This window comes from Mus pahari, chromosome X (assembly GCF_900095145.1).
Source record: "Mus pahari chromosome X, PAHARI_EIJ_v1.1, whole genome shotgun sequence".
NCBI lineage: Eukaryota > Metazoa > Chordata > Mammalia > Rodentia > Muridae > Mus > Mus pahari.
Genome location: NC_034613.1, coordinates 121,082,840 through 121,092,051, shown reverse-complemented (window position 1 = coordinate 121,092,051; position 9,212 = coordinate 121,082,840).

Here is a 9,212-nt window from a genome sequence, read left to right as displayed (position 1 = left end):
CCCTACTAAATCAGAATGTTTGGAACCCTCATGTCTCCCAGGTTGCTGAATGGACCTGGCTGCATAGATAATCCCTTGAGAACTGCTGAGTTTGCATGTTCTGAAGAGATTGGGCTAAGATCCAAAATTTTCACTTCATCCACGTTGGCTGCTTGCAGTAACTTTTTCTTTCTCTCACCCCAGCACAGTGGATGTAGCCAAGCTTATTTCTTCCTCTTTTCCCTTAACTTTTTATTGATTCTTTGTGAGTTTCTCCACATCATGCACCCCAGTCCCGCACATCTCCAACCCTCTTATCTGTCCTTGCAATCTCTTCCCAAAATGAAACATATACATAAACAAACAAACAACAACAACAAAACAGAGAAAACATCTCATCCCGGAAGCTGTAGTGTGTCATAGTGTGTCCCACAATCTATCCTCCGTCTATGCATCTTCCCTTGCAAATGTCATTCATCTGGTTCAAGATCTCTGGCTTCTGTGACACCTTCAATATTGGATGCTCATCGAGACTCCTTCCTGTTGTTGCCCTGTGTCATGGAGATCCTGTGGCTTTGGGAAAGCAGGACTAGCAGATTATGTAGATTATGGGGTGGGTCAATTCAGGGCCCTGGATCTGGGCCTGGGTGTAGCTGAGCTTTCAACCCACCAGCTCTCCCTTATCCACAGCACCAGGGGGAGCTCTCCAGTATGGCTCTTGGCTAGGCCACCCAACGCCACCCTCTGCAAGAGGCAGGGTCAGCTCTCTTATTCTCATGCTCTCAGGGTCAGCTCTTCCACAACCACGTGTCCAGATCCAGGTCCACTGGGAAGCCCAGTCGAGGTGTGGGACCCACTCTCCCAAGTGTTGTACCCTGGGCCGGCTCTTCCACTTTCACACCCTCGGAGCTGGCTCACCAGTGCCTTCAACATCAGGGCTGGTAACAGGCAGGGCTAGCTCTCTTGAGCTCATAACCCTGTGGGTAGCTTCCCAGAATGCAGGATGTGGGGAGGCAGGGAGCCTGTGCCACCTCACAGCAGATGAGTGGCAGGGTCAGGTCTCCTACGCTCACGACCTTTGAGCCAGCTCACCTGCATCCCTGCCACTCACAAGCAGTTCCATTGTACTGCCCGAGTGAGGTCCAGGGCCCACTCTGCCGAGTGCTGCTGTGGCTGAGAGATGGGGCCAGCTCTCCATAGCACCACATGGTCCGCGGTGGCTGCCTTGACCAGGGGCATCTCTGGCTTCTCTAGTGGTAGTATGAGCCACAACATCCACACAAACCCCTGCTACTGTATAACCACGGGCTCAGCCCTCAGTGGCTGCTCAGGCTGGGACCTCATGATGGCCCCAGACAGCGGGGCTAGCCACTCATAACAGGCTATCCCTCTGTATCTTTGAGTCTCCAGTTCCATCTCTATAGGCTCAAACTGCTCCACTTCTCTTTCTCTCCCATCTGACTACCACATTACTCGCATATTGTGGTGGCTCCCACTACAGGCTGGCTAGGTGACATCTCCATTCACGCTGCATGTTGTGGCAGCAGGTAGGTGTCTATGGCAGCTTGCGCTGTGCGCTGAAGGACAGGACTGTGTGTGGCATGGACGTCTGCAGGTCTCTGTCTGTCTTCCTCCTGTGATGCTCTGCCTGGATTTAATTTGACTTAATTTGATTTGATTTTTATGAGTCTTAGGCGTAAGACAGCTTTGGACACCAAGCCAGGCATCAATCAAGCTAGGATGAATAAAGGACTGCCATCTGCTCTGTCCCTGACTGATACAACAACAACAACAACAACAACAACAACAACAACAACAACAACAACAACAAGGTGTCTCTTTGCACACTGCCAGGGGAGATTTCTCAGTCTTCTGTTAGTCATCCCTGTTTCCCTCATTTCTTTCTCAGCCTACTGCTTTAGATCCATTAGCAACCATTCCTAGTCAGTTATGTGAAGAGCTAGGTGACCTAGGTCCTTTTGACCATTCTATTATTCATTTTGTGATGTTGGGCAGGCTATTTAGCCTCTTTGTATCTTGGATTTCTCATTTATAAAATGGACTATGGCACCAGATCAGCATGTAAAAGCACTTCAACTTTTAAAATCAGTGATCTTTCTAATTATCCAAATGGTTAGCCGCGTACACATAGTGGCTCACGCTTGAAAACCCAGCACTTCGGATGGCTAAGGCTAAAAGAGTGTCATGAGTGAAAGCAGGCCAGCTTGACCTGAGAGTGAGGCTGTTCCCTCAAACCAAAAAAAGAGAAAATGAACAATTATTCTGCAACTATGGCATGAGATCCAAAAGTAGCCAACAGCCAAAGTTTTTACTGGCAAAGTACATCCGGCCTGGAGGTAGACCAGTGGAGGACCACTTGTTTTTCTGCAAGGCTCTGAGTTCAATTCCCAGCACTAGAAAAAGTGAGCAAACCAGAAAAGACATGAAAAGCACTCCATCATCCATCGATGGATGAATGAAACAATAGAGAAGGCTGGGCATGGCAGCACACATAATAATCACAGCTGCCGAAGTACAAATGCTACGTGTGTGATGCCAGCCTAAAGTACACAGAGGTTTGTTGTTGTTGTTTGGGATTTTGTTGTCGGTTCGGTTTGGCTTTTTGTTTGTTGTTTGTTTTGAGATAGGGAGCCTAAGATAGCCCCGAACTACCTATATAACTAAGGATGACCTAGAATGTCAGCTCTTCCTGCCCCCACCTCCCAGGTGTAGGACTACTGGAGTGTAATAGTGTATTCAGTGGTAGAGATCAGATATATATCTTCATGCATGCCAGGCAAGCACTGTACCACTTGAGTTACATCTACATTATCACCCCCCTGATGTTTTTTTTAAGACAGCATCTATGTGGCTCAAGCTGTTTTAAATTTCCATTTTTTCCCCCAGAGAACTGGGATTACCAATGTGCACAGCCATGCTCCCCTCCCACTGCCCCACTTAAAAAGAAGGGAATCATGTCCCATGCTAGAGCAGGGATTCAGTCTGTGTTATTCCACTCATATGAAGTACCCAGTCAAGAATAAAGTAGAAAGGCTGTTGTGAAGGACTGAGGAAAGGAGACGGGGAAAAAATGAGCCTCAAGTTTCACTTTTGCAAGATGGAAGACGTCAGGAGATCTGTTGCCAAGGACATGATTAGACTTCTGTGTGTATAAAAACAGCTAAAATGGACAACGTAATGCTATGGTGCTTCTTTTAGGTGCTCAGGTTCAAAGTCAGAGCTTTACACACCCTACCCCTGACTACATTGCCAGCTCCTAGTGTTATAGGCTCTATGTGTTTGTGTGTGTGTGTGTGTGTGTGTGTGCGCGCGTGCGCGCGCGCGCGCGCGCGTTGGTATGCTAGCACATGCGTGTGTGTGCAAGAGCATGCATGAAGAAGTTAGAGGACAAGGAGTAATTTTTTCCTTCCACTGTGGTTTTCTGAGGGATCAAACTAAGGTGATTAGGTTTACTGGGCAAGCACTTTTATCTGTTCAGCCATCTCTGCCTTGTACTTTTTTTTGGGAGGGGTGTGTATGATGCTTTTATTTATTAGCAACTTTTTAAATAATAATGGTTATAAATAAAATACAATAGCTACTTTCAGAAAGATTCTGAGAAGGGAGAGGATCAGTCAACACAGACTGTGTATGAAAATGTCATCAGGAAACAAGTTCTTTTGTATGCTAATTTAAAACTTAGACATTGAATTGACAAATCACGATGTGTTTTGTGATGTACTGGGCCAGGATTGTAAAAAATAAATAAATAAATAAATAAATAAATAAAGTGCTTTGCATATCCATCATCTTCCCCGAGTACTGCTCTGCAGTGAGAACAGCTAACAGTTCTCCCATGATTTGCAGGCACATGGGACATTAGTGGCTTAATTACCTTGCTGTTGCTGTAAGGAAATATCTGACGGTAGCAACCAAAGGGTTTGCACTGGTTCATTTTCAGAAGTTTCTGTCTATCAGGGTATGGGGGGGCTGTCTATCAGAGCAGCTTCGTGGCGGTCGGAGCACAGGGTGTAACAAGACATAGAGAACTAGCCCAGAACCTGGGTTAATCCATTATCCTTAAAGGCTTAGCCTGAGGGTCTGCTTTTGTGGGCCAAACTCCATATCCTAAAAGCTCTGTAGGCTTCAAAATAGAGCTAAAGGCTGGGGGCTGGATGTTCAAAACACAGGCATGTGGTGATGATTCATATGCTGTAACAATGATCACTGTATTCTATAGGCAATAGACAGGCCTCTGAAACACATTTCTGTCATTTAAATCAATACTCTTTGGTTGGTGGTTTAGTCTCTGGGAGCTCTGGGGGTACTGGTTAGTGCATATTATTATTCCTCCTATGGAGCTGCAAACCCCTTCATCTCCTTCAGTCCTTTAACTCCTTCATTGGGGATCCCATGATGGCTGTGAGCCACTATGTGGTTGCTAGGAATTGAACTCAGGACCTCTGGAAGTGAATGCAGTCAGTGCTCTTAACCACTGAGCCATCACACCAGCCCCTGTACTTTGTTTTTCAAAACAGCAAGAAGTGTTATCCTGAAGCCCACCCGTGCCAGAGTCACTCAAGCAGAATTTTAAGGGTGGGGTCTGTGAATGAGCACTTTAACAAGTTCTCCATATGTTTTTTTTTTTCCACCTGTTTTTAGTTTTGAGCGTCACCAGCAAAATCGTATCGTAAATCCTGTCTTCATTTGCAATCAAGTCCATGTCATGATCTTTGATTCCCCTTTCCTAAGACTATTTCTGCGCATTTTTACTGCCTGTGTTTAGAGAATGGAAACTGAATTCAGGATTCGCTGAAGCAGGAAGGGATCTGAAAGGTAAATGCGCTGCAAATGAAGGTTATTTGGACCATTGCTAAGCCAAACAGATGCCTCTGGGTTGTGAACAGTTTTGGATTACTCAGGACCCTGATACTCTCCATTAGAGTGAGTAACTGGAAGCTGGCTATGTGTATGCTTACAGAAATTGCATTAAATTGTTCACATTAGATACATCTCAACGGCTGATGCTGTCAGTGAGTAGCAGTGGTAAGAATATTAATGAGCGCTTTCTCTGGAATGAAAATTTGTAACTTATAAACAACCGCAAACGGCTGCTGTTTTCATTGTCACAAATTAGGGAGCTACTGAGAAGGAGCGTGTGTTATTTAAATTTGGTGTCAGACAAGGCAGCGGAATTATTACCTTACATGAACTGAGCAATTACCATGTATCGAGCACAGGGCTCAATATTTCTCACAGAAGATCCCATTCAGGTCTCAACCTGGGCCTGTGGACAGGTGTGGTTCTTACCCTATCTTTGCCTATGGTAAATGAGGCTCAAAGGACCTAAAGAACTTGCCGGAGAAACTAGTGCTGGTTCTGAAAACCCAGTTTTTGACTTTTTAAAAATACCATCAAATACAACTGCATATATTTATGGTATACAATCTGGGAAGATGACGTCAAGCAAATTAATATATTTGTGATCGCGACTATATTTAAACAATTTGTGGTGAGAATAATTTTGAGGTTTACTCTCAGAGAGATATTGAAATCTGGAGTACTACTTTATGAACTACATACATCATTGCGAAGTCATGTGTTTGTGTCTTGTTTCCATGAGTAACCAACCCATCTTGGGGTGCCAACTTTGTCTCTCCCTGTCATCTTGCTACCTAGTTTTCTGACCTTATAGCTTACCCTAAGGCTTGAAGCCTGCCTGTCTCTTTCCCGATCACATCCACTGCTCTCTGGTCTCCTTCCTCTTTTGGATGCTCCTACTTATGTGCTTTACGGAATGGATGATTTGTTACCTCTGCAGACTCCTCTCATTCAGATAAGCTGCCCGGACCATGGGTAGTGTGCCCCTTTCCTTTCCCTTTGGCCTGGACTTCTTATTGATTTTACCTCTGTTGTTATCACATCATTGCCTCTTGTGATTCCTTACATTCATGTCCAAATGTCAGCTTAAATCCTAGCCTTTATATGTGTTTTGTTTGTTTGTTTGTTTAGACAAAGTCTCACGATGCACTCCTGGTTGGCCTGGAACTTGCTATGTAGACCAGGCTGGCTTCAAAACCTCCCAGAGATCTGCCTCTCTATTTCCCAAGGGCTGGAGTTAAAGATGTTAGTCACTGTGCCAGGCATGCTTAATGACAGCAGAAAAATCTTCCCTAATGGAATCTCCTGGCTCCAAAGCTGCTTGATACACATAGGTATGTAATATTAATGCTAGAATAGACCTTTAAGATTGTTTCGTTCAAGCTTTTTTTTTTTAATTTTATATATGGAAAATTAGGGTACAGAATGAACAGGTGATATGCTCAAAGTCAAAAGACGATCAATAGCAGAATATACTCAAGAATATAAAGTTACTCTCGTCCAGTCTAATCACAGATTCAGGAAATCCTGGCAATCACAGTTCTTGGGACTATAGAGCAAATGTGAAGATGATACATCTTTATTTTTTTTTTTAGTTTTATTTCTTTTATCTTTCTTTATTATTATTATTATTATTATTATTATTTTCTTTATTTACATTTCAAATGATACATCTTTATGAAAGAAAGTACTGAGGTCTAGAAACAGGAGGCACTAGACTGGCCTCAACACCAGCTGGGAGTCAGCACCTAAGAGTCCAGAAGAGAAGATCATGGGCCATAAAGGTAGCATCGGAAGGAATGTAGAATCAAGGAGCCTCGAAGCCAGAAAGGGCTCTGGGAATGTTGTTTTGGTTTCTTTGGAAACCAGAGGCTAAGCAAGGTAGGAATGAAAGAGATTCCAATGAGACTTAAAACCCGAAGAAGTGTAAGAGTGGGTGAGAGGTGAAGTGGGCACAGGGAGACTATTCCGCTTTCAACTGTGTCTGTAAAGGAGGAGGGAGAGGGCAGGGAGATAAGGCAGGAAAGCCCCCAGACTCTTAAACAGCCACGAGAAACCTGAGCCAGTCTAGCGAGAAGCTTCAGCATAAAGATAGCTCACAGGAATATCCTGCATAGGTCAAAAATAATGATGTTTTTTTCAGTTTTAATGTATCTTGAGATAGAGTAGGATGTAAATAGTCTCAGTTGTAAGAATAAGGCAGATGTAAAGATGTTATAGTTGAAGGCTTTCACCTAATTGAAGTCTTTGTGACAAGTATTCTCCCCCTGCAAACTCTGCCTTTGCTTTTGTTTGTTTTCCCTGTGTATCCCTGGCTGTCCAGAAATCAGTAGATCAGGCTAGTGTAGGCCTATTTTTTTTTCTCAACCTACTTTAATAAATGCTCATCCTCCTCTCTAGCCGAGGTAGTGGAAAGGAAAAGTTATTAGGACACAGGGGACGTAAACCTGTTTAGAAATAGTTCTTTGAGGGAAATCCCATCTGTATAGTCACGATATCAGCAGTTAAGTTTACACAAACCAGCAGCGGCAGCTCAATCCACTTGCAAACACCATTCACAAATCAGCAAGGACAGCTCAATCCAGAAGAAGCCGTGAGGCTCCGCTGTACACTGTTTAGAAGTAGTTCCTTGGAGCGATTTCAATCTCCAATTGTCAGGATACCAGCAGTCCAGATCAGTAGTGTCAGGATAGTAAACAGGAATCAGCAGTGGTGGCACGACCCAGCAGAAACAGCCAAGCCTCCAATGAATCTGCACATCAATCTGCAGTCAACAGGCGTCAACGGGAGCAAGTAGAACTAGCAGGGATGCTAGGAAAAGTTCTCTACTGAGCATCTCTCAAGGAATTGAAGCACAGCAAAGACACAAGACCACTGAAGCTTTCCAAAGCTAGCTATGCAAGCCTCCTCACCCCTCCCCGTCACTGTCCATTGAATTCTATTTATACTCCCTACATCGGTCTTAACCAAAACTCCACATGAGTCTGTATCAGCCGAAATATCCAGAACGTCCATTTCACTCTGCCAATTGGCCCAAGTCTGTGGAAGCAGCAACAAACTTCCAGAACACCAGCAGAAGTTTTTTTTTTTGGTGTGTTTCTTTCTATGAAGTCATAAAAAAATGATTATCAGTAAGAAATGGCAAAGTGTGCCAACACCATCCAGTATCACCCACCGTCTTTTGGGTTATATTTATATTTATATTTCTTCTCAACATCACCCATCCTTTCACATGTTTGCTATAGCAGAACATCCTTTCACCTGAGTCTGCTTTAGCAAAACATCTCACCTGTATGCCCCAGCAAAACATCAGTTGACATAACTGACTTCACCACCACCGCCCCTGCCGCCGTAGCCCACTGGTGTTGTTGCCACTTACAAGTCCCTAAAATGTCTTTGAAACAACTCTAACACTTCAATAGGGTATAACGGAAACAGAGAGCTTGCTCCAAATTACCCTTTCTAAGTGAGCTGAAGTGAGTTCCCAGCTGGAAAAGAAAGATGGGCATGAAAGAAAGGGCGAAATAGAATGAAGTGAACCATTTTTTTCTACTTGTCCCGTTTCACCAGGATGATGTAGCTGGCAGAATGGAGAAGGTACTCTATGGTGAATATTGTGAGCATTAGTAAAGTTCTACTATGTGCTAAGACACATACTACTAGATCCTGGTGCTATCCTAAAAACCCAGTGCATTCTCTACAGGCTGATACTTCATAAATGCAAAGGTTAGGACAGTGGGACATTTCTTCCTGGCTGTAACCTAGACACAAATGTTTCAGAGAATGGCAGTTGTGAGCAAATGTGGACATGCCTGATATCCCCACAGACTGTGGGGATAGTCTATTTGCAGCCATTTGTGCCTTACAGTAGAGCAGATCTCCTCTGTATTCTCTTAGTGTGGAGTTACAAGCTGTGAAATTGCTAAAACAAACTTGACAAAGGCAGAGTGGGAGGATATGAACTACTTGATGTTTGACTATGTAATTTCTTTATATTTACTATATAATTTCTTTAGTATATAATTATAGTAATTAAGAGAATATATTGGTGGAAGGGCCAGAACATGGATCACTGGATCAGAATTAAGGCAAATGAACAAAAGAGAAAACCCAGAAATAGACTCACATAAATACCCCCAACTGATTTTACATGAAGATGCTAAGGCAAAATGAGCATTCTCATACTGTCCATCTGAAAAACCTCGGGCTGGATCACAGATATCCCTGGACATTGTCAAACTATAAAGAATTTAGTAGAATGAAAGAATGAAAGAAAGAAAGAAAGAAAGAAAGAAAGAAAGAAAGAAAGAAAGAGAGAGAGAGAGAGAGGGAGAGAGGAGGGAGGGAGGGAG